Raw genomic sequence first — 24,430 nt, forward strand, 5'->3', positions numbered from 1 at the left:
GTTTATGATCACAATCAGTCACAGTTCAGCAATGCCGGAACAGCTGCTGACACCAGAGTCTGATATAGTGCAGTGGGTCATGACGACTGTGAGAAAATCAGGCCGGATTTTACAAAAAAAACAAAAAAAAACAAACGTAATGACATAGATCGTGGCTTCATTCACAATTAACGTGGAATCTATTTGTAGAACGTGCAGGGGAATTGTTGTGCTATGAGGCAATTACACTTAATATGATGATTCACATCAAATACAGGAGTGCAGAAAATTGACTGTGTCCTCTTTAAAGAAAAAAAAAGAAGAAAAAAAAAAAAAAAAAAACCCAGACGTGTCTGCAGCTTACAGTGAAAATACGCCGTCTGGTAATGTCAGGAGAAAAAGTGTAACAGATATTCTAAAGCTCATCTCTTAGCCTGGAATCTTGGCACTCGCCGCTGCCTCTCAGCGTTTTTGCTTGATTAAAAAGCGCCCAGGAGTTAGTAAGCGCGTGGTAGGTGCGAGCGCACACCCTGACAGCTTAACATACTGATTATTCAAGCCTCTTAGGCTAAGCCACGGCACTCGAGTGATGAACGTCAACTCCCCTCTCTCCCTCACACAGTCTCGAGTTCTCCTCGCTTTTATTCTTCGTTTGAAAGAGTGGAAAGCCGGTGACAGCTTGCAGAAGGCAAACCTGTTGTCTGGGAAGCAGAGGGGGGGATCAGTGACACAGTGATTCATACACTGCCGGGGCTTTATTTAGACATAATCCACCCCAATGTTCGGTCCGCTCGCTGCTTTTTGTGTGGCTCTGGCCAGCGGTAGCCGGGCCCGCGTGCTGTCCTCCGTCGGCCCGGAGGGGGAGGGGGGCGGGGGGGGGAGGTCCCTCCGGCGGGGGTCAAATACGTTATCGGCGCTCGTCTCGTGTACGTCTGCATCCGCCGCCTGGGAGGTTCCAAAAAAACATGGCGGACTGCGGAACGGGCGCCACTTTCAAAATGTTAGAGCGTTTCTAAGAGGCTCTCGCGATGTAAAGGAAGCCGTCGCGCGTCCCGCGAGCGTCCTCGCGTCTCGGCGCGTTGTAGTTTCCGCATCGCCTGCTCACTTACTGCAGCAAAGAAAAAAAGAAAAAAAAAGGGGGTTTTCAGGATTTCTGCCAACTCGAGACGCTCGATCCCATTTTCGTTCCCCGTTTACGAGAGGAACACAAACATTTCCATTTGGGTGACGATGAATCGCCACCAAAAAAAAATACTTCGTCAGCGCCCGTGTGTTGTGCATAAGGGGGGTTGCGCCGCAGTGGAAGCTGTCCTCTCTCTGTATCTCGGGCCGTGCGCGCTCTCAGCTGGGCAGCGAGGCCGTGGCTGCTACCGCCGAGCCACACCTGACCGACAGATTGGCCCCAGCTGGACGCCGAGGGTGGAACAGACACTTTGGAAAGCGAACCTAGAGATTTTGTCTGATGCCGCGGACGTGTACGAGGGAAGCAGGCGCGCCACAATACTTCGGCTGCCCCGAAGAAACGGCACGCTGATTTACTAGTCGCAAGCTCGCTCGCAATATTTGGTATTTTTATGCATCGTAAACAATTCTCATGAAAAGGCCAAAGCCAACAATGCGCTTTGTCTCTCGGTAGGAAACCCATGGCTGCGGCGCAGTAATGATAGTAGTCGATACTGATATGTTTCGGCACTATGATCAAGTCATATATTAGTTCAAGTAAGACGGGGAAAAAAAGATTCTAAAGTGGCAACAGAAACGGTGACGACAGCAAAGTCACTACAAAGTCAACAATATCTCACCGGAAAAGGAAATCTAAAATGAATAATAAAACACTATTACCGACATATCCTCCGTCTTTCTCACTGCTCCGCAGCACACGTTCTAAGAGTTCGGACTAGCTTTGGTGTAAATTACAAACTAAGCTGAACTGTTCCTCCATTTCCCCGCTCTCCGTTCAGAAGCAGCCGAGACGGGTCTCTAAACTGGGTCAGTCCGCCTGGAGGGAGCCCGGTCGCGTCGCAGGCCGACGCGTCGCCGCCAACTACCTTCGCTCTCGTCAACTCGGCGGGGGTCTCGAGGAGTTGCAGCGGTTCCTCTTGTTACAAATATCTCAAACCGCACGCACGCACACGCTGCTACGCTCACGCAGCTCTACCGCTCACTTCACGCTCCACTCGGACGTCCAGTCGGCCTCACGTCGCGCGCTGGCGCGGTCACACTCGTGTTTGGTTTTTTTTGGGGGTGGGAGGGGGGTCGTGTGACCGGAAAAGAAATAAATGGTAGCGCAATATCCGCTAATGAGCGCTTACGTAACGCGTGCGGGGTGCAGTGATGATGTTATCGGTGTAATGACGCGGCTCACTGAGGTGGTTTTAGAAGCGTTTGGCCAACAATAGAGCCGAGTCAGAGGAACAAACTAATCGCACTTCGGCTGCGCGTAAAACAACCCGTTGATCAAATTCATGGGATTTGTTGATGACAAAAAAAATAAATCCAGATGCAACCGGCGTTGTCCTTTAACTAACTGTGCACTCAGCACATATACTCACAAAGCTTTTTTTTTTTTTTAGTTGTTGTATTATTACACTGTTTATCGTTTCAATTTGAACCGCGCACAGCAGACGGTCTGCGTCAAAACAATTCACTGCTCAATCAATAAATTGAAATATATCAAATTATGTTTGCACAGCTCTTCAAAACATTAATACAAAGTGACTTACAGGCAATAAAACACTATTTAATTCTCAGTAAGATTTGGAATAAGACGTGAAAATGTCAACATCAAGGCAAATCACGTTACAGACGATTATTATTGACAAAAGCGAAACTTGGCAGAAAAGTCAGAGAACCGCCTTCAAGTCGGCGATGGCAGGAATTCAGCACATTGCTAAACTAAGAAATAGATTTATTGTCATTAGGTGATCAGGCTGGGACGTTCCTACATGGGTGACCTTCCTATGAACCCTGCTATGAACTTTAAAGCATGATGTTGTATACTTCTTCACGTTCAGACCTTCTTCCCTTTCTCAAGAAGGAAGTAATGTGTACCAGTGCTTTCTGGTTCCAATGACACACTTTTCCTCACTGCCGGCTTAATTTATTTTTATATATATATATATATATATATATATTTTTTTTTTTTTTTTTTTTTTTGTACAGCTACAGAAGCATCTGTGGAAGAGGCTGCTAAGTCAGCGAGAACGCAGCCAAGTGAGCTTAAGCAGATGTAAAAAAATAAATAAATAAAAAAAAGGAGGCAAGTGCTTCAGGAGCTTGAGAAAACACGTCCCCGGGTTGCTGCCGCTGGCGTGCACTCGGCGTCTTAGGTAGTGGGTTTGATGGGGAGAGCGGGCATGATGAAATAGGGGCAGGTCTGAAAAAGAAGAGCTTAAAATCCCATTAGCCCGGGCTACGCTTTTCCACCTCTCCGTGTGTACAGCCTAATTCATTAATCACCAAAAAAATTCCAGAGATCCCCCGAGGACACGTTTAAGAATTCCATCATGTCCTATTAGGAGTGATATTGAGACGCCTGGATGCACCAAAATAATGCCTGAAAGTGTGCACCGACTCCTGTAACACTAACTGCCGAAAAGATCATCAGTTTACAAACACGCCTTGTTCGCCTCCCCCCCCCCTCCCCCACCCGTCTCCCGTTTCTATCCACACTAGGAGAAAGGAAATGCTCTTAACCTTCCCTTCTTCCTCCATTATTCATTTAATGGAATACTGAAACTGTGTCAGTGCAAACTGCTCATATATTGAACCAGAGCCGGCCCTCCCCCTCTCCTGCCTTGCACTCTTCAGCTTCCCTGTTTGCACGGTGCACCGTCGTCTTATCTCCTCCTCGTCATGTACCGTCACCCGGTGACATTTCGCGAGCCTATCGGAGACACGCGGCATCTGTTTCGGATCAGCAACCGAACAATGGAAACAATATTTGAGATCGCTAAAAAACAACAACAACAAAAAAAACAAACAAAAACAAGCGTCGCCCTGCAATCTGAAAACAGCAGAAGAACACCCCCCTGTGAAACGTACAGCCTCTACTACGCCACTGTACGAACACGCTTTTGATTCGTTTCGAGACGTTTTGGAGCCGAGATGCACTGTTGCACTGCGGGCGAATCAAAAGTGGGAGCAGATTATCTAACCAGCGTGGTGCGATCTCCACGCCACCCGGTTTTAAAAGAAACTCGATCCATCGGCTAATTCGTTTCTGTCATCCCGCAAGAGGAAGCTGGATGACATCATGAACACCCCCCCCCCCCCCCCCCCCCCCCCGCCCCCCGCGCAATCACTTCGCCACGCACGAGCATGCTGCTCTCGTCGCATGCAAGCCTTGGTACGGTGTATTCATTTGAGGAGTTAAATGGGTCTCTGTGAAGTCCTTTGAATTAACCACGAGATGAATCAAATACACTGGATGTCGAGAGAGCAAAGCACAATGAACATGTCGCTATATCTTTAAAAAGAAATGTGTGTATTTGTGCGTGTGCAAAAAAAAAAAAAGGCATTCAACTGGAGGAGGTTCTTAAAATCCCCTCTTCTTTGGGATTAAGTGGTTAAAGACTGGAACATCAAAGAGTTTTTGGTGTCGTCTCCATGTTGAGGAAAGGCTCAATGCTGAAGGTGTGGGGATGTCAAATACTGCTTAACAACACATGATATTAGGTTTCCCCTGACACACACACACACACACACACACACACACACACACACACACACACACAGGCACGCATATACTAGATGCAGACCACACACATTTTGAGCACACACGTTAAGCCTACATATCACCCGTGATCGGCTCTTTCAGTGGAATATAATTGACCATCTGTGTTCGACCAGGTGACCAGAGAATTTGTAAATCTGCACATTAACTTTTTTTTGTTGTTGTTGTTTTTTTGGAATATCAATTCATTGGGGGCAACTAACAGCATGAAGTTTGGACAATTTTTTTTTTTTTTTTACCTTTGATGTGCGGCTCTGTTCATTTGCATATGCATCAGAGCGCCCGCCCTGTCAAAAGGTCTTCTTAGCCACTGACCTCATTAATGTGGGTAAGATCAAACCGTCTTTTATCAGATTCTACGGACCGTTTAGCAACAGGGTTCGCAACTGCAGGCTCAGAGCACCACAGGGGGGGGCAGAAGATAATTTTGTCGGGTGGGGCCTCAATTTATGGGTCACCAAAAGTGCCTTGCAATGTTTTTTATTTTTTTTATTTTTTAAGTAAAATATTTCAAATAAGTTACCAATAACCTGAAATGAAATAATTACATTATCCACATTTCATATTGTGCTGTTGGTGGGTGCAGGAGTTCCATTTTTTTTTTTTTTTTATCTCATCCTTGTAAATGTTTTATGAGGAAGGAAATACATTCAGCACATTTGCTCGAGCTCAAGGATACACACAATGTGCTTTGGTGAGAAACACTTAAAATAAACAGAACTTTTGTTTGCTTACAATAAATTACCACGGGGCAGCTTTAAGTAACACCTGCATGCTACATTTTTAGAGAGATATTTGTGGTTCTTAAGAAACAGTGTCTCTATTACACAGTTAGTCCACAAGAGAGCACTGACAGGTCCTGGTTAAAGCGGTCAAAACCCTTTCAAAAGGGATCTTTATCAACATTTTAGTTACATGCTTTGGTATAAAATTTGGTTCATTTTGTTGTTATTTTGTACTCTTTTAAAAAATATACATGGGTCCTTAAAAAAACAGGCAATACTTGTGTGTCCCTGTGGCCTGAGCCGATTCAGGCATTTATCACTAATCAAAACTACATCAAAGCCTCAAATTTGTAGACTTTAATGGACACGATGACACCGTAGGCACCTTAAGACGGGGGGGCATCGCTTTGATCACAAGCCATTGAGATAAACAACTTATTGTAGCCACGTCAGTCAGGCTCTAACTGTTATTCAAGGAAGCGTGTGAACCCCAAATCATATAGTTTATAGAAGTAGTAACTATTCTACAGTAGCAGCTCCTTTACGAGCATCTATTTGTGAGCGTATGAGCCAGCGTGAGTGAGAAACATAACGAAGAAACTGCCTCCAAACGGAGCAAATCCACTTGAGAGAGAGAGAGAAGAAAGCGGAGTTAGTTCTGCATTGTTAAATCTGTAATTTACCACCTTCGAGGGCAATCAAGCTCCATTTGCAATACGTCTTTATGGAAAGGAGAAAATCAGGTAATACACCCTGTCAGGAAAATGACTAGTCAACAGTTTGCAACTGGTAATTTATCAGATTTATTACAGCTGGCACTTTTCATCTGCAGAAAAAAAAAAAAAAAGAAAAGTACTAGTAAGGGGAAAAACAGCTGTGAAATTTCCATGCACAAAAGGGGGGGGGGGGCCTGTCTCGTGAAACATGAAACATATTTGGCTGACTGTGTATTTATGTACAATCGGGACACAATGGACAGCTTTCCTTATTCAGAAATACATGAAAGGGAGACCTGCACACTCGAGCTGGACATAAGTGGAGCAATAAGGACGTTAGCTTCTTTTCCTGCAGGATTAATAAGGCTAATATCGTCTACTGCAAGAAATAGATTACTCATAAAGCACTGAGGAATCAGCTAAACTATAATTAGAGTGACAAAAGGGGGGCGGGGGTGGGGAGAGAGAGAGGGGGGGAGGGGGGGTATCGATAATGTCTTTAAAAGGTTTACATCAGAGACAAGAAAATTGAGCCGAATACTTTCAAATTCAACAGATTCTTGGATGGAAAAGAAAACAACGACCTGCTCTCGTATCAGCACGGACAAACAGATGGTGGGAGATTAATCAAACACACACACACACACACACACACACACACACACACACACACACACACACACACACACGGCAGCAATACATCAAATAAAAGCTAATTCCATCAGAAAATCTAAACAAGTCGCATGTCGCAGCCGATAAGAGCGGATTCCTCTGTGTGCAGCTCGCAAACAACAACAAGCTGTGCATGACCCCCCGACTGTTTGCTGGAGACGCCACACTCACTTTTCAGACAGGATTCAGCAGAGATGGAAAACGTTAAAACGGCAGGTTTGGTTGGGTTGTTTTTTTTGGGCTCTTCAAGCAGCGCGATAGAAAAATACAGCACCTTCGGAGGAGCCCCGCGCTGTGATTTAACACGATACGATCAGGCATTTATCACACGGTACAAAATAACGTTCACTTTGCAGAAAAATGTGGGTAATTGTCTTTGACCTTATTCCACAAAAGAGAGGTGTCAGCGGGCCCGAAGAACACAAACAAAATCCTATTCTACATTTCGAAGAAACGTACGCTGGGCATTCAACGCTTTTTCTCCCAGTGCTCATTCACACGGATGTCACACAGGATCAACCGATTTGAATAACCACCGTGAAATGTAATTTATCAGACACGGGTAACGAAACAGCCCAGAAAACGATCCTGACAGGTTCCCTGCCGTATTTATCTCTGCATTTGTCCTCTGTGCAGTTTGACTTTATTCTGAGCAACAAAAGTGGACAATTAAGTCCCATTTTCACATCTCCCAGGGTCAAGCAGCCCAAATAGATACCATTACGCTATAAATGACCGAAGACCACGAATACCACAACAACAATATAATAGTTTTACAATTACGGAACCTGGGAGAGAGAGAAAATTGAAAATCAGATTTGAAAGGATTTCAGAACAGTTTGTTGTCCTGCCGGTTGTGGCTGCACCGTGCTCTCACATAATCCAATTCTTAGTGGAAATGTATGGTGGTTTTTTTTTGTGGTCCCCCCCCTCAAAATGAAAACGCTTCTGGCAGCTCTATGAAGACCGGGTCATTGAAACCGTTTGGAGAACAGAGCACGGTGTGCAACAAGTTTTAAAGCTGGTGGACTCGCATTGTGTTCCTTCTCCAAGTGTTGCACCAGCCTCATTGGTCATGTTGTGGCTGTGTTCTGTATTTTGTTTACGTCTTTCTCAGTATACCTTCAGTTTTTGAAGGTGTTGTCCAGTATGGGGGGTTTTTTTGGGCGGGGGGGGGGGTTTTTTGGTTGCAGTTTGTGCAGCGGTCTGCTCGCTCCGTGTCCTGCAGCTGGCTGAGGAGGCCTTTCTCTCTCTCTCTCGCTCTCTTCTACCACCGAGCTTCGTTGTGGTTAGATTTTGGCCCGGCCGGCCTTAAGGTGCTCTTACATGTTTTATTGCTCCACTTTTGATGTCAATTTAAAGTGGGAATTAGCCTAAATTGGCTCAGTACATTGTTTGATGTAGTTCTGTGGACTGAGAAGAGGTTCGTCCGGGGGACGTTTTCTCTTTGACCTGTCACAGTCTTTGTTTCTTCAGTTCATTATTATTTAATGAAACTGGGATTTTAATTCAAACTGAATACGTTAGCTGGGTTTGAGCACATACAGGCAGGTCTGCAGATAATTCTGTGGCATAAGAAATCTGTCCTCCTTTTGTGGGTGCCGTGTTTTGGACATAGTAAGTGAACGATCGGCCGGGATTAGCCCTAAAAAGTTTGATTTGCAGTCTCTAAAAAGTCGGATCATGTGACGGAAAACTTTCTGCGCTCAGCTAAAATAGCGTCGCCGGTCTGGAAGCCCATCCGGGGTGTCTGAAAAACGTTTTCTTTTTCGTATTAATAAAAAGGGATAAACTGAGATATTTCCCCACAAAGATAAATGCCTCGATGCTTAAGAAGTAAGCTTTGAGAGGTATGAATGATATGTAAATGATACTGATCTCTTTCTCTCTCCCTCAATAACTTGTTCCAGTAATTAAGCGGCGGCGGCTGTGGTTTAAGTTCTGTCTTTACGAGAGAGAGTGGAATATTATGACGTACAAAACCAGGGAAATGAACTTAAATATGCACTGTTGTTAAGAATAGCTAAATAAATATATAATGCTACACCATAAATAATAAGTTTCCAGGAGACCCTGTGGTGATCGGTATAAGCAGATACTCCTTCCAGTGATCGGGGAACCGTTAGTACATAATGTACAAAACCATTCAACTAACCGCTGTGGCCATATTCTCAATTCTGATCATACCAGAAGGGCAAACTTAACTTAACATAAAAAAAAAATTGGGGGGGAGGGGGGAACCACAGTTCAGTCACATTTCTCACACAGCATCGCATGTGCAGAACGTCTCTTGACACAGAAACGCACACATCAAGAAATGACATGCAAGTGGGAGAAAAAAAAAAAAAAGGCACAACAACATACTGTATACAATATGCACATGCAGTGTCTTATCAACACATGCACACAGTATGAGCAGAAACCACACGCACAGTTCACCACCAGACAGTTGCTGTGATGAGCAGGCAGAAAGGCGAACCTCTCTGGACATAAATATGTCCGGCCTTAAGATCTACCGCTGGCAGCTCCATCTCCAGTTGAAGCCTCGCCAATTGCTTTTCGCCCCCTCCCCACAATCCATGCAGGCGTGCAATACACAAGACAAAAAAAAAAAAAAAACACGGCCTCGTAACACGTGCGAGCGCAGCGCAGAAACATAATGCTACACAATGAGCGGGGCGGGGAGGGGGGCCAGGGGGTGGGGGGGGGGGGGAGTAAGGATATCTAACAAACTGAAAACCAGCTCCCGGCTTAAATGGGGATTATGAAAACATATCCATCAATCGTACGGCGAGGCTCGGCGCAGCGGAGCAGCATATCCATTCCAAAAAGTTTCAATTATATTATTTTTTTTGGACATGAAGTAACATTCATAAAGTTTTCCTTATAAATCCAACTTGACATATTTGAACGTTTGGATTTTTTTACAGAGTTAATAAATGAGATTGTAAATCATCTTTCAAGGTAGACTGGTCCAGAAGAGATGCATTGGAACGGTGGCTCTATGAATTATGCAATGTTTGATTAAATAGAAAGGGAGTTTGACATTCTCTGCATCTAGGTACATTTACATTTGATTGAGTTTTAATTGAATGCGTTTTTGATTTAATATGAGGGCTACATATCCATCTTTCTTAATTCAAACTTGGGTTCGAAAGGTTGTGAAACTACACGGGAAAAGTTTGACATCTATGAGAGTATGTGAATCGGTGTTTACTTATTTATTTGTGATGTTTTGTTGATGTCATTTTTTTTTCCTTAAAAACCACAAATGTGGTCTTCTTATATGCAAACCATCCATCCCCCTTGATATAATAATAATAATAATAATAAGTGCACCATTCCTTCATTGGGATGGGAGCTGCATAGCACATACTGTTAGTGTACTAGTGTACATGAGCACTGATTGGGTCTATTCTACGCTTGCAATGTATGAGACCAAGCGTCCCGATATATCCGACAGACTGTACTGGTATGGATGTTTCTTTTAAATATGTATTCCCCAGTTTTGTAATTCACGCAATCTACCGAAGAATGACTGTCATCGTAGTTCTTTACAGTTTCAACTTTCAGCCACCACCTCACGGGAAGAATGAAATGCATTCCTGTTGTTTTCTCTCCTCCGCCGACAACCTACCGTCCGTTCAACATTTTGCGTACTTTTACACTCTTAAAAACAGGTTTACAGCTGTGGGACTTTCCACCAGACAATGTGAACACATCTCACCAGTCAGGACGATGGGAATTCGGTGCAGCCAGAAATGACTGCGTTGCATGTTTAAATAAGACACATCCAGTGGCAAGTTAACATTATGTTCTAATAGTCCGTGGGACAGCGGATACAATGTAGTTATCAAATTTGTTGTAAGTAGAGCAGTAACGCAGAGACCAGCCAAACTCAACCCGGGTAGAAACGTAGTAATTCATCTGCCTTCACTAAAAACATTCACTTTGAAAAAGCCTAACAAATAAACGCACTATGCAACGCTGCCCTTTCACAACCTTAACAACAACTTTTGTTGAAAACAACAACGCAAACGCACTTCAATTCAGGACATGATCATCTTTTCCTCCGATCCCGCCAGATCCACAGAATCCTTGATTTTATTAAATGGTTTGCTTTATAATTTCCAGAAGAGCAAAACTCTTTAAACCTGAAGACGTGACACAGAAAGGTAACATCGAAGTTCGGCAAACTTTAATTCTCTATGAAGGCATAATGCAAATGTACGATTGTGTAACAGAGCTGGTGTGATGCTGAAGTTTTCATACGTTGTGCTCATGCAGTGTCAGTGTTCGGCAAAATCACCTCTGAAGCAAAAATCCTTAAAGCGCAGCAGTCAAGAAAGCTGATGCACACTCTGCAATAAACATAGCATGACTAATCCCTCCTCACAAATGACAAGGCCTAGTCATCTTACACACAATGACTTCAAAGCAAAGCGTTTGCCACAACTCAAGGACTTGAGTGATGGGACTACATTTCGCTCCGTAGCGCACAGGGTTAACGAAACACGCAATTTCAGTGTGGCAGCGTTTACTAAAAAAAGCTTAATGGGGCCAGCTAAGCTCCTGTGGTTGGCCTTTGTGCGTGAAAGTGACCACTTAAGTGCTGTGCAGGCCCTCCTGAGTGTGTTTGGAGGCATAAGCATTTCCTCGAACTTTTTGCCTGCTTGCACTGTGTGTGTGTTTGTGTTTGTGTTTGCGTCGGCGTTTGCGTCGGTGTGTGTGCGTGCCCTTGAAAACGTATTGGCGTGTGTGCCCACACGCTCACCGGTGCATCCGGGCTCGTTTTCGCTGCGTGTGCACGAGTGCGACGGCGCATCCGTGTCTTTAAAACGCCCCGCCTCCCTGTAGTTCTGTACGGTGTGGTTTTTTTTTTTGCATTATTATTGTAAACCAGATTTGAATGCCCCATTTGAACTGAATTACTGCGGCGAAAGCAGCTTTGGGAAGAGAGAATATTCACAGATTCGTTAAGACGTCGGCGCTCAGAACAAACACGGGCAGTCTTAATGAAACATTCTCCAGCTGGCGTACGTTTTAATTTGGCTTCAAAAAAAAAAAAAAAAACTGTTAATTCCTGCTTCGGCCACGTGAAACAAGTCCGCGCTGATCAATAACGTTGATAGGTCTGATGGGAGAAGTGCTACGAATGGCCGTCCACGTTCGCCTCCTATCAATCAAGTGCAAATGGCGCCAAGCTGACACCCATCTCTACACAGACCGCTCCATTACAACGCCGCACTCGGCCTGCTTGCACGAAAACGGCAGACGACTCGGGTTTCATTTTGAAAAGCCCTGGCCATCATTTCCACCACTTCTAATAACACCGTTACACAACAAGGCAATTGATGAAGTCTACAAACATCACAAAAGTCCAACAGAGTGAAACGCAATCGGCAGAGCCAGATGATCGACCGGCTAACGGCGAAGCATGTCTCCTTCCCATAACGGACGTTATTCTTTCTCTGGGTGAGTTTTCAGCATGCAGTCATAAAAGGCACAACAACAACAAAAATACTGCTATTCTGCTGCTGATTTTGGTGTCTTTTGTGGAATAATATATGATTAAGGATTAAGTATTGGGTTAATATAATCAAGCCTCGTGAATTTTAATAGTTTTAAAATAGCGGTTTGACCCCGAGGACACGCATTTCTCGTTTTACTTCTTCGGGCTTTTGTCGGTAACGGTTTGGGTTTGATGGCTGTACAACCTGTGGTTTCAAGAAAATAGTTCAAATTGAGGTCCAAGATGCTGCACAGTTTCCTCCTCACTCACTTGATTTGAGTGCTCACTGCTGCCCCCCAGCAGCAAGAAGATGCACTTATAATACGATTAGTTACAAATCCTTGTTTTTTTACTTTTGAAAAGTGGAATTATTCTCAACTTCCTCTGAACTCTGAGAGACACATTTGCACAGACACAGTTATGTGTTACACTCGGTCTGAGTAATAAAGACCGCTTTCTGTTAGCGATTATTTCCCACACCCGTGTCCTTATACACTGCTCTGCGGCGTCCCCTCTAACACATCTTAAATGCTGCATTCATTACATTAATCTTTTGCTCGCGTGCGTGTGTGTGTGTGTGTGTGTGTGTGTGTGTGTGTGTGTGTGTGCGCGCGCGTCAGTGTGTGCGAGAGAGAGAGATGAATTTACCATCAGTGAAGGGTGAGTCCTTCAGCAGACGGGGTCAGTGCTCTAATCTGAGGAGGTGGTGATATTGTGAGGATATTTAATGAGAGGATAAGAGCAAAAGCGAGGGGTGGGGGGAATTAGCCTTTTTAGATATCATTAAACATTAATACTGTCAGGGGACAGGGGCACACTGGGGTCCTTTTCTGTGACTTTCATGCGGCGTGCTAATAGGGTTTTTACCTCTGGGGACCTCTGCAACCCCCACCCACCCTCCAGTACAGAGCTAAAGCCAAGGGAAGATCAGATCGCCACTCCGCTTCTGAGGATGAGATTAGAGAGAGTGAGTGCGTGTGTGTGTGTGTGTGTGTGTGTGTGTGTGTGTGAATTGCGCTTTATGTGAGGTAATGCACTCTTTCTGACTCCCTCTCTGTCTTCGGCTAATGTGTGGCGACACACGCAAAACGCAACGACTTAAAATGTATTAAAATCCTAAAGGGGACTTGCATACATTAACCAAATACTTATTTCTGAGATACAATAGTATCAGCAGCTTATTCTTGCAGTCATCTTTAAAATGAGCCTTTCATACTAGTTCTAGTCTGCATCGGCACATCATTTCTATTTAGTGTGGCCTGGTCAACGTTATGCAACCCTCCAACCGGTGAAGGCAGATGTTCGCCCAGCTCTCCTGTCAGAGGCTCCTTCCTGTTAAAAAAAAAAAAAAAAAAAAAAAAAAAAGGAGGTTTTCTGTGCCGCTGCTGTTCATGCGGGAATCGTTGAATTCTTGGGTTCCTCTCTACGGTGTTGTGAGGTTCAGTTGTAAGGTCGTTACTATTCGAAGTGTCCTGAGATGACTTGTGTTGTCATTTGCCGCTATGAAAAAAATTGAACTGCAATTACCAGACTTTTCAGTCATCATGAGAGACTCTTCTTGTTCCCAGAATAATGCTCTTCAATAGGCCTGCGAGTCACAATTCTTTTTTCTTTTTTTTCATGAATTAATCTGTGGTGCGTTTTCTTCATTAATTGTTTAGTCTTTATAATATCAAAGTGAAAAATAAATGTCGGCTTTTAAAAGATGTATACCAAATAAGCAGTATGGTATTTAGTAACGCATACAAGGGAAGCAAATTCACACAACTGAGAATCTGAAAACCTTATTCCCTATCAAAACAGTTTCATTTATGTCACTCATCTAGCTTAGAAATAAAAGTTTCTACTTCACCGTTATCGTGAATGACGAACTGAACTGTAAGAGAAGCGTTCAATCTGTAATTATTCGTAGGGCTCCTGTTCTGTTCGTGCAGTAACGAGCAACCAGATTAATTCATTAAAAGTGTTTTCTGGAAGAATGGTGTCGATCACATGAGGCACCAGCAGAGGGCAGTGATCCCCTTCTAAAGAAAAGAAGCTCTCGTGTGTGTGTGTGTGTGGGGGGGGGGGGGGGTATAGCTGGGGATGAATGAGCCCATGCGCTCACTTTTACTCAGTGGGATATGGGAAGATGGCGACAGAGGGAGCTTTTACTGTACAAATCAAGTCGCACTGAAACCAACATTTATAAATGAATCTCCTTCGCAGGGATTCCTCTCCTGTCCTCTCCTCCCCTGCAGTGCCGTCTGTGAACATGCCAACTGCACAACGTAAGAAACATTTTCACGGATGAACCTTTCAGTCATTTTGGCCTATTTTCAAACTGAAGCCTCCAGTTCAGGAAACCTGTATGTTGTAGCATGTGGCGTGCGTGATGTGCTTTTGGAAGTTCAGCATTGCCTTCAAATCATTATATATTTTTTTTGCTTTCTCTTAACAGATACACTGAATCCAGTTGCCACCGTTAATTTGATCTAAATACGCTTCTGCTGACCAGGCGCAGCACGGTAAGTATTGATTCATCTCAACACATACAGTAAATTCCTGTCCTGTTCCACAGCCTGAATCACAATGCTTTTTATGTAATGCACTTGTTTAGATGCAAATGATTTATCAGGCATTTTTATCTATTATATTGTGTTTAAGTAAACGTCAGCCTCGTATTTTTAGTCTTACAATGACTAAAAGTGTATAAATTGATGTCTTTTAGCCAAACAGCACAATTATCTCATCTCTCATGCTTACTATTAATACTAAAAATGTTTTAGTCAAAATATGCCTTTTTTTAAACAATATTTTGTAATTACAAACCATGAATATAAAACTGATTCTCAAAGTAAAAACATTTTTAAGAAAGATGCAAAGTACATCCACTCAAGAATTCCACTGTACTACATTTATACAGGAAGTTATTGGAGCATCACTGAACAGTACGCTAATCATCTTTACCACATTAGAAACATCATTCACATAAAGCAAAAGTTACCATGATTATTTCTTAATAAACTTATTTCCAGATTTGACAGCTTCTACCCATAGTTGTTTAAAGGCGTTTCCTGATTTTAGCCTGAAATTGTTCAGCACATATTTCAGTCAGAGTTGCAGATGCGTCCGTGACAGCAGCAGCCGAAGTCCAAGACGTCAGTGGCAATAAAACAACCGTTATCGTGGGAACAATATCCCACATGATGCTAAACTGATGCCTGTACCGGATTAGTAAATAATAATATTGGCACGCGCAGTGGGAGGAGTAGCAGTGTCGGAAAAGTTGTCGTAACGAAAGTACTTATCGTGGAATAAGGAGACTTGATGATTCAATGCAATAGTTTTAAATTCTATATGTTTAACATAAATATTTGCTGATTACAAACCGGTTCAACTTCACCATCATATGTATTCTGTTCATCAGATTATTGAAACAGCAGTCTAATAATGATGTATTCATGTTATAAAAGTATTATGACACTTCTGACTGCGTTGTGGTTCCCATAAGGATATAAAAGAGTTTGTGGATTGAAGGATGTTTACTTTTTTTTTTTTTTTTATGAACTTTCATTTACCTGGGATCAATACCCAGCGGTAAATAAACCCAGTCTCACTTACCCATCGCAGTTTGCCATGTTTTGATGCATTTGATCCCCGTGATCCGTTCAGCTCCATCGGCCCGACCTCCAGTCGCCCCATTCTGCTGGAAGGCTGAGAGCCACAGGTCACATGACCTGGAAGAAAAAACCTAGGAGACTTCTGGGATCCCTCTTCGGTCGGATACACCTTCTCACCGTTACTGCTCGCGCACACTGTGAGTAACATGACTGATGGGATGCTTTATTCTGATTGAAAGACCGTGCCGGCGATATGCTTGGTTAGCTTCCAAATGACTTCGTCCCGTGTAGCAACACGGGTCGGGTCGGCCCTGCCAAGAAAATCAACCCGTGCACTGATAACGTACATTTCAATCCGGTTTTTGAAGCGACTTGCAAAGTTACATCATTTCTGAAGTACAAACTAATCACATGATCTGAAAACGCAACAGACTCGTGGTATGATGTCACGTACACAAAAATGCATGTAAATGTTTGAAGCACACATAAACACAAACTTGATGAAGCAATTGCTTATCATCTGCTTCAACCTTTATGTATTTATTTATTTATTTATTTTAGCATGGGCCAGTTATCAACCTGAAAGGAAGTCCAAAGGCTGATGAACTGATCTGTGTGTGCGTGAGACCACATTGCTCTGGTGTCCTATATGACCTGGGAACACGACACCCAGCGCAAATCTGGTGAGGAACAAAACTCATTTGATCTGTTAAGGTTAACTTGACGGGATTTACACCGCTGCCATTACAAAGACGTTTCAGCAGGCGGGGTGTCCTTGCTTTGAAGTTTTGGACTGGATGACGGTTGATGAAAGCCGAGCCACTGACGCCGATGTGTGATAAAAAAAAAAAAAAAATTAATAAAAGATGTTAAAAGGCCCCGTGTGCCTTTTAATCATGAAATTTCGTTTTTGGCTGGAGGGCAATAACGCAAATGTTAGCTCGACCGTTCACAATCTACCGCCTCGTTTTTCGTTATCTCTCGTCTTGGCCTTTCGTAGTCTGCCTCGACGCGTGTTGAAATTCGGTGTTCATTTGGATGTAATATCAGACTCGTACTACCCCTGTTCAAATAGTGTGTGCCAGAGTGCAATTAGAGGAGCTTCACAGCTGTAAGACACCGGACCCGGTAGCTCATTTCAGCCCTCGGTGCAGTCGTCTACTGACCGGGCTCCAACGCCGTCTTTAAAGCATGAAAGAAAAGAAAAGCAACTTTCCACGAGTTTAACGACACACGTCGTGTTTCATCAAAGTTGGTCTCGCGCCGTAGCGCCCCGGTTGTCCCACCGCTGTCTGGGGAGGGCAGCCCTGCCGACGGGACAGAAGTCACTCCGGTTTATAGCGACCGCACTCGTTACGTGACGCTAAAATAAACGCGTTAAAAAGCCTAAAGTTAAGCCGTACAATGAACAAAACCCCAAAGCACATTTTAAAATCACGTATCAAACATTCTGCTGGCGCTGCAAAAAAAAAAAAAGGACTTCTTTGTTTTTCCCAATAAATACCCCACATTGCAGTATGGCTTCATCATAAGGTTACATAGTGGCAGCATTTGTTTATTTAACGTCGTCTGAATTAAGTTTTGTGTCGGAGAATTTCTTATTCCACATTTTGACGCAAAGATTTTTTTATTTCTACTGCAAACTATATCGGTTCCAAACATCGGTTCATCGGACTCCTTGATTACCAGTAATCGGTATCAGCCCTGAAAAAGCAGTATCGGTCGACACATAGTGCAAAGAACGTACCCGAGTCTGTTTTTATAAAGTGCTGGTGCTTGTGTGATGAAGGGAGCCGGGGGGGGGGGGGGGGGGGGGGACAATGTTCAGACTGTAGGGGGGAAGTGGTGTGTGTGTGTGTGTGTGTGTGTGTGTGTGTGTGTGTGGGAGGGAGGGAGGGGAGGGAGTGTGTGTGTGTGGGGGGGGGGGGGAGGGGGGGTTCAGCATCCTGACAGCCTCGTGGAGAAGTCTGGAGGAGGTGCGCGGAGGCCGCGGTACTTCCTCCCAGGAGACAGCAGGCCGAAGAGGCTGCATGAGGGACGGATGAGTCTCTCGCCATGCCGACTGCTTTGCGGGTGTCGTGGACGTCCAGCAGGGAGGAGGAGTGCGGGACCGATGATCCCACCGGCTGCCTTCGCTGTTGCGCCGCGGGGCGTTCCGGTCGGAGGCGGCGCAGCTCCCGAAACGCACGGTGGTCAGCCGGTCGGGATGCTCTCCGTGGAGCCTCGGGGGGGGGGGGGAGAGAAACACGACGGCCGCCGGGGCCCCCGCTCTCTTTGATTTGCGGAGGAAGTGGAGGCGCCGCCGGGCTTTGTTGGCCAGCGATGCCGTGTTGTTTGTCCAGGAGAGATCCTCCGTGACGTTCACACCCAGAAACGCGGTGCCGCTCGCCCGCTCCACAGCAGAACCGTTGTCGGTCAGGGTGGGGGGGGGGTGTTGGGTGAAGGTTCTCCTGATGTCCATAACAACCTCCTGTGTTTGCGTCACGTTGAGGGAAGAGATGGTTGTACCTGCACCGCACGGCCACTCGGTTCACATCGTTCCTGCCGTTTGCCTCCTCGTTGTTGCGGGTGAGGCCCACCGCGGTCGTGGCCTCCGCCAAAAAGTCCACAACCGCAGAGCGCGAGAGAGAATTCCTTTCGGCAGATCTGAGCCTTCGTCGCGGCGACACTTCCTGCCGCGTCACCGGGGGCCGCGGCACAACGGACAGGTGCGAAAGCAGCACGACGAGGGGAAGCGAGTGCAAACAAAGCTGTGAGGAAGAGCAAGAGAAACAAACGTGCTTCCAGCTCCTTCGCGGAAACAAATTCGAACATCTATTTTGGACAACAGTTAAAGACCGTTCAGGTGTTGGAATAAACGCGTGTTCATCCGAGTGAATGAATCAACATTTGCAGTGCCATCAGGTACAAACGCAGATTAATGGAGTCAAGGCAAGTCGACCGAACCTGCAGCTCCTCCCTGAACGAGACTGTCGAGCCTCAGAGGCCAAAACTAGAAGCGTGTCCGTGCTGGTGCGGTCGATTTGTGAAGTCAAATATTTGACTGCGAGGTTCTTTCACGTCCACAAAATTAAAAACAAAACAAACAATGGTAAATTCCAGCGACTTCAGTGCCGCCCAATATTCAATTTGCAATATAAATTACGATGTTTCACTTCAGCACTAATAGACAACAAAAAAATAGACTGGATTTAGTCCTGTGTGTAACTCTAGAAATTGCTTTTGTTGATCTTGTTTATGCCGTGTATTTGACAAAAAACCTTGTTGAAAGGACATTTAACTCCCAGAGATCATAACAAAGCCTGAATTCACCAATAAAGAAAGATTTTTTTTTTTTTAAACTATTCATTCAGAGATTCATTGATCCATCAGTGGTACACCTGTTGCGTCTGCCACAGTCGGGCAGTAGCAGGAAGTATATTGTCGCCATCGCTGGTGACGCCACCGGGATAGAAGAAGAGCTTGTTGGCCGTGATGACGCGTTCAGGGACTTAACCAGGAGGCAGCCTCCCAAAGTGGAACACAATGTGGGTTTTTGTTTTTTTTCCCCGTCTCTCAGGGACTTACCCACGTCATTCAAATGTTAAGTCTACTAAGCACCCGCACGGATCAAAGGCCCATCAACAACGACCGTAGAGACTCGGCTGCATTCACGGTGGCGTTGCGGAGCCAAGAATATACGGCAGTGAACGCGTCGTCCTCCCAAACAGCTCCGGCTGCACCCGTGTCTTAAATTATCACCAAACTTCCACTTACAGACCGCCTTCCCAACGACCGCGCATCATTTCCAGATACCATCGTCGACATTTCTAACACAATATAACTGCACCTTCGAGGCAGGGCGGGACTGCGGGATGATTTACAGTACAAATATTCACGCGGTGGAGTTATCGAGTACTCTCACTGCTACAATCCTTGCTCGGTGTTACCGCTCAGCCAATTTTCCAATATCGCAGTCAATCTGCAAAACAAATGGGAGCCGTGAGACAAACGCGAACGATACTCGGCCTTTAAGTGACCACGGCGGACCGTGATGTCCCGAGTCGGCGGAGCCAACGCGTGTTGCTGTGACCGACACCGGCCGGGAAGAAAGGGATAAAAGTGCGCCGGTTTCCTTTCAGGTTTTGCTGCACGGGTATGCGAGTCCGTCTGCCCGTTCGTATTCAAATCCTCCGAGCGCGGTTTCTACGCGCCCGTGCATACGCATTTTATGTGTGTTTTGACAATTTAATACTTGCAGCAAAGCTTTATAGATTGATCCTCTGAAAAAAAAAATATATATCTAAACTGGCTCCCTCTGAAGAGCACTGCGTTGGACTGATAGGATTAAGTCAGCAGATGCCGGCGTCCCTTCACAAGCCTATAGGGGAAGAACACTGTGCTTGTACTCCTTCTGACCGTATTATGGAGTCTGTAGCATACAGACAGGCGGATTAACTACACGCAAAACACATTACAGGTTTCATACACACTTACTCAGACGATCCAGAAAAAAAAAAAACTTTCCCTTCAAAAAGTCCGCCGTCAAAACTCGGCCGGCTTAAAATTCAAACGGGCGTTTGCATCGATAAAAACCCAAAAGACAGTATTCATGAGGTCGACTGTGTAAAACGACTTTAAAATATATCCAGTACAAACAACCCCCCCCCCCCCCCCCCCCCCCCCCCTCCATTACATTACATCTTTATTCCTCTCACGGTATTTCTCTTTTGCGGATTCAACCGCCTCACCTCACACGGGCAGCATCTCGTTTCTGGTTCAGGTCTTGATGTTCAGACACATTCAAACACTGTAATTGCCATCGACTTTACCTGCACGTTACATTTTGTTCTTTCGATATTCAGACAACTGAGGATAACGGAAAGAGGGGCGTCTCCGAAAGAACGACGAGGCTTGGCACAGCGGGGTCCCCGCTGCGACCGGCGGCTTCCTGGTTAACACTAAACAAAAAGTGATGCGACGGCGGCGTCCGGGACAGCGCGGACCCGTCGTACGTCACGATAAACCACGGAGGGTACAGCTGTACACGACAAAACTGAGATTGAGATTACACTGCGGGCATTTATACTCCCGTTTCTCTTTTCCAAATTTCATTGTTCGTCGGAAAAGTGTGTCCGTAAAGTCAAGAAAACGGACTAATAATGTAGGGGCCGATTCAGATCTACACTTCCAAAGCTCACTGCGACTTGGTGAGAGTATTTCCACAGTGGCAGGTATAGTTCTTAATAAGCTTTGGAGTAATGAAATATCAGCAGCAGCTCTGCCCTCATTATTCTGCTATTAGTTTTAGCCCTCTGCGGCACATCTTCCTGAACCGGCCGAGGAGGAGCAATAAAAGGCAGCCGCGAAGCAAAGTAATCGAGTCAAATATTAATGAGCTGGTTTATAACTTGCCCGCGTAAGAGTTTCCTGAACTTGTAATTTAACTCTTCCAACGTCGCGGCGGGGGGGGGGGTTTCCCTTCGCGCCGAAGAAGCGGCGGCTCCCGCCCGTCTATCTGGCTCCTTCTGCAACTGAACGTCTTCCCGACGTAAGGGCTTTGTTGCGTCAGCTTTAACCGCAGAGGGGTTTCATTTGCCAATACTGAAGCGCGAAGTGTCCGATCTGAGGCTTTTAACTCAGTACGGCCGCGTTCACAGAGAAGCGAGCAACATTAGTAAGTTCACATTTATAAATAAATCTTTGTTCTGCTGTTAAACAAAGAGCAGAGTGATTAAACTGAGAAATGATGAATTATTCAGATTATTTCTTACAACACTTGTTTCACTCGGACGCGGAAACTTTTGAAATGAGAAGCCGCTCGTTAAATCTCGTCATTATCTGATTCGTTTACATCTTCGGGCCGCTTTTGTGTCCGATCAGACTCGAGAATGAGAAAGTTCAACCCGCACGTGCTGCTTGTGCGTCACCAAATGATGCACCGGCAGCCCAGACTTGCTGCGTCAAAGCGACGCGGGTATCTGAAGGTGCGGTGGACTGGCGTGGGACATTTTGGAGCCACCGGGGGAAATAAGCGACTGCTGTCGTTGACAGCTGACCCACATCACGACGCCGCCGGTGCGGTCTTAACATAAAAAAAACAAAAAAAAACAATGGACATCATACGCTGGTGCGTTTTGCTCTTAATTCTTCGCCAACATATGGAGCGAGGACCGGCGCCGGGACGGCGGTCGGTGGCTTCCACGGCCCGGCGTCAGTCCACGTGTTGTAGATTCTGTCGAGTGTGATCGCAACTGAGCCGCCACGATTTTTCATAAAGTATTTTTGAGAGAACGTAATCGCGCATCTAAAGTGGACTCCAGATTAGATAATGCAGCTGGAGACTCAACGCTCCGGCCTGTTTTAATTCAACAACAAGCCCCGAGCGCAGCTGCTTTCTCTTCACTTTTTTCTTTTTTTTTTCTTTTACCCTGATTACTCACGCTGCCGCCACAAACGGCCAAACTTGATTGTTTGACTTGCTCTGTTTTAACGAGAGGATGTCATGCACATAATCACACAAATACCTCAATGAAATTCTGACGCCACTCCTCAAAGCGATGGAGCGAAATGAAGATTGCCGACTTCGCTGTCTGACCGGTGGTTCGGTGGCACCGGGGAAAGGAACAACCGGCGGGCTCGCGGATCATAATTTCGCGATTTGCATAAAAGCTGGGAAACGTTGCAAACTAATCACCAAAGATTTCAGATAATTATCAATCCGCAGTGAGACGAATTGCCTATAAACGGAGAACGTTTAAAAGTGTGCCAGAAGGCTCCGGAAACCGAAGAGCGACAGCTGTTCACCGTACGCTAGTCATTAAACCGGCATAAAATCACCGCGTGTGAGAAAACGCTTTTGTTTTTTTGTTTGGTCTGATGAAAGCCGAGGTTGAATTGTTCAGGTAGAAACACGGCACAGTTTGTGGATGTTGAAAAAGGCCGCGGCATACCACCAGGAGAGCAGGATCCCAATATCAAGCGACGACGGAGGGAGCGTAACGCATTAGGGATGTCGAGGAATAAACTCGTGACAGCAGTTCACGTCTGAAGAACATAACCGAGCAGTTCTGTTTGGTAAGAAGGAGTCAAACTTGATCCTGTTGCTATGACGATCTGACTGGCAGCTGGCCGGAAACTTTTCACTCTCTTCGCGGGCGTCGGTGAAGACAAACGGTTGACAATATTCGGCGCGCCGTCAGCTCGAGCGTCGTGCGTCCCGCACCCTGTAACCGCATCTGAGATGAAGAACAGAACGACCTGCGAGACGACTCGACTACCGGCGACACGTTTTTTTTTTTTTTTTTTTGAAAGAGCGTTTAATTTGCGGAGGTGGGATGTGATTAGATAGTTCAGGCGATGCTGCGGGCAACCAGAGCTAAAAACAGGACGGAGAAGTCGTAGGGGGAGTCGTTTTGTCTTCCGCGGTGTGCGTTTTTGTCTTTGTTCTCCTCACCGGGCGCGTCATCCATCATTTCTGAACTCGACCACTCGGTTTCGGTGATTCATCTTCGAAAATGCAGACGCGAAGAAAAATAAGTTTCGCTGGGAAATGAAATTAGTTTCCACGCCGAGTCATTTGTTATCCGGCCAAAACACGCCGCCGGCCGAGTGAGTTGTCCTACTTAATTGTAAAGCCGTGTTTACGTCTGGCAAAAGAACTTCCGTTTTTGTTTGCTTTTCCGCTCTTCCGTCTGGACGCGGGTATGTTGGCGGATCCTTTTCGGGAGGATGCCTAGTTAAGACGGATGTTTGGGGGGGGGGGGGGGGGGGGGGGTTTGTGCGCGTGGCAAACGATCCCTCTGATATATCTGACTGCGATTATTACCTCACTCGACCTTCTCATCCTGTCGGAAAAGGTCGCGGACCGGTCGGATACCAGATTAATCAGAGAAGATGATAGCTTGAACCCGAGAGGTCTTTGGAGTGGGGATCGCGTGACGTAAAACAACATCCGGGAACATGAAGCCGAGACTCCGGGAGGTCGTTTTCATGGCTGCTACGCCGGTTCAAAATATCACGTTTTCTTTTTTCCTCGCGACGTCACGAGAAAAAGTATTTATTACCGACGTCAAAATCATTACAGCGGCAGGGAGCGGCTTATAATGACGCAATTAGGGGAACGCAGTGAGCTTCGCCCGGAGTTTGAAGTTTTTGCATAAATAGGCGAGTTCTGCTTGAGCATTGTTTTAAGCAGGTGCAATTAATTTGGCAATTTTCTATTTATCAAATTTTGGCCGTGAGCAATATCATTACTTTAAGCACTGACTGTGACTGCAAGTGAGATCAGGCACCATTTTCCATGGTGATAAGGGTTTTGGGTGGCGTGCTGGCTGTATAAGGTTTCAAGCAAACACAAAGTGACCTACTTTTTAAAAATCTCTTCAGCTCTGAGCGTTACAATTTCAGCTTTTGACCTTGATCATATTCAATATTCGCTGGAAATCGTTAGGGTATCTAGGCAGTAACAGAATAGTTTCTAAAAAATAATGATAGGAAAGAAAAACATA

The 24,430-nt window shown here is 45.4% G+C and overlaps 1 protein-coding gene across 8 annotated transcripts in view; it reads left to right on the forward strand.

The window, feature by feature from the left end:
- The window catches only part of pcbp3 (poly(rC) binding protein 3), a 64,493-nt gene that overhangs the window by 8,051 nt on the left and 32,012 nt on the right, over positions 1–24,430 (forward strand). For 4 of the 8 annotated variants that reach the window (XM_069154837.1, XM_069154839.1, XM_069154831.1 and 1 more), the window contains exons 2-5: positions 14,548–14,609; positions 14,780–14,846; positions 15,994–16,138; positions 16,503–16,624. The gene's annotated coding sequence lies outside the window, so the exon portion shown is untranslated. The remainder of the gene's footprint in view (positions 1–14,547; positions 14,610–14,779; positions 14,847–15,993; positions 16,139–16,502; positions 16,625–24,430) is intronic. The other 4 variants (XM_069154832.1, XM_069154834.1, XM_069154835.1 and 1 more) reach the window with 4 other exon arrangements.

Source organism: Embiotoca jacksoni, unplaced genomic scaffold (assembly GCF_022577435.1).
Source record: "Embiotoca jacksoni isolate LCO1_2020_lvr unplaced genomic scaffold, fEmbJac1.0.p SCAF_2, whole genome shotgun sequence".
In the NCBI taxonomy this organism is placed as follows: domain Eukaryota; kingdom Metazoa; phylum Chordata; class Actinopteri; family Embiotocidae; genus Embiotoca; species Embiotoca jacksoni.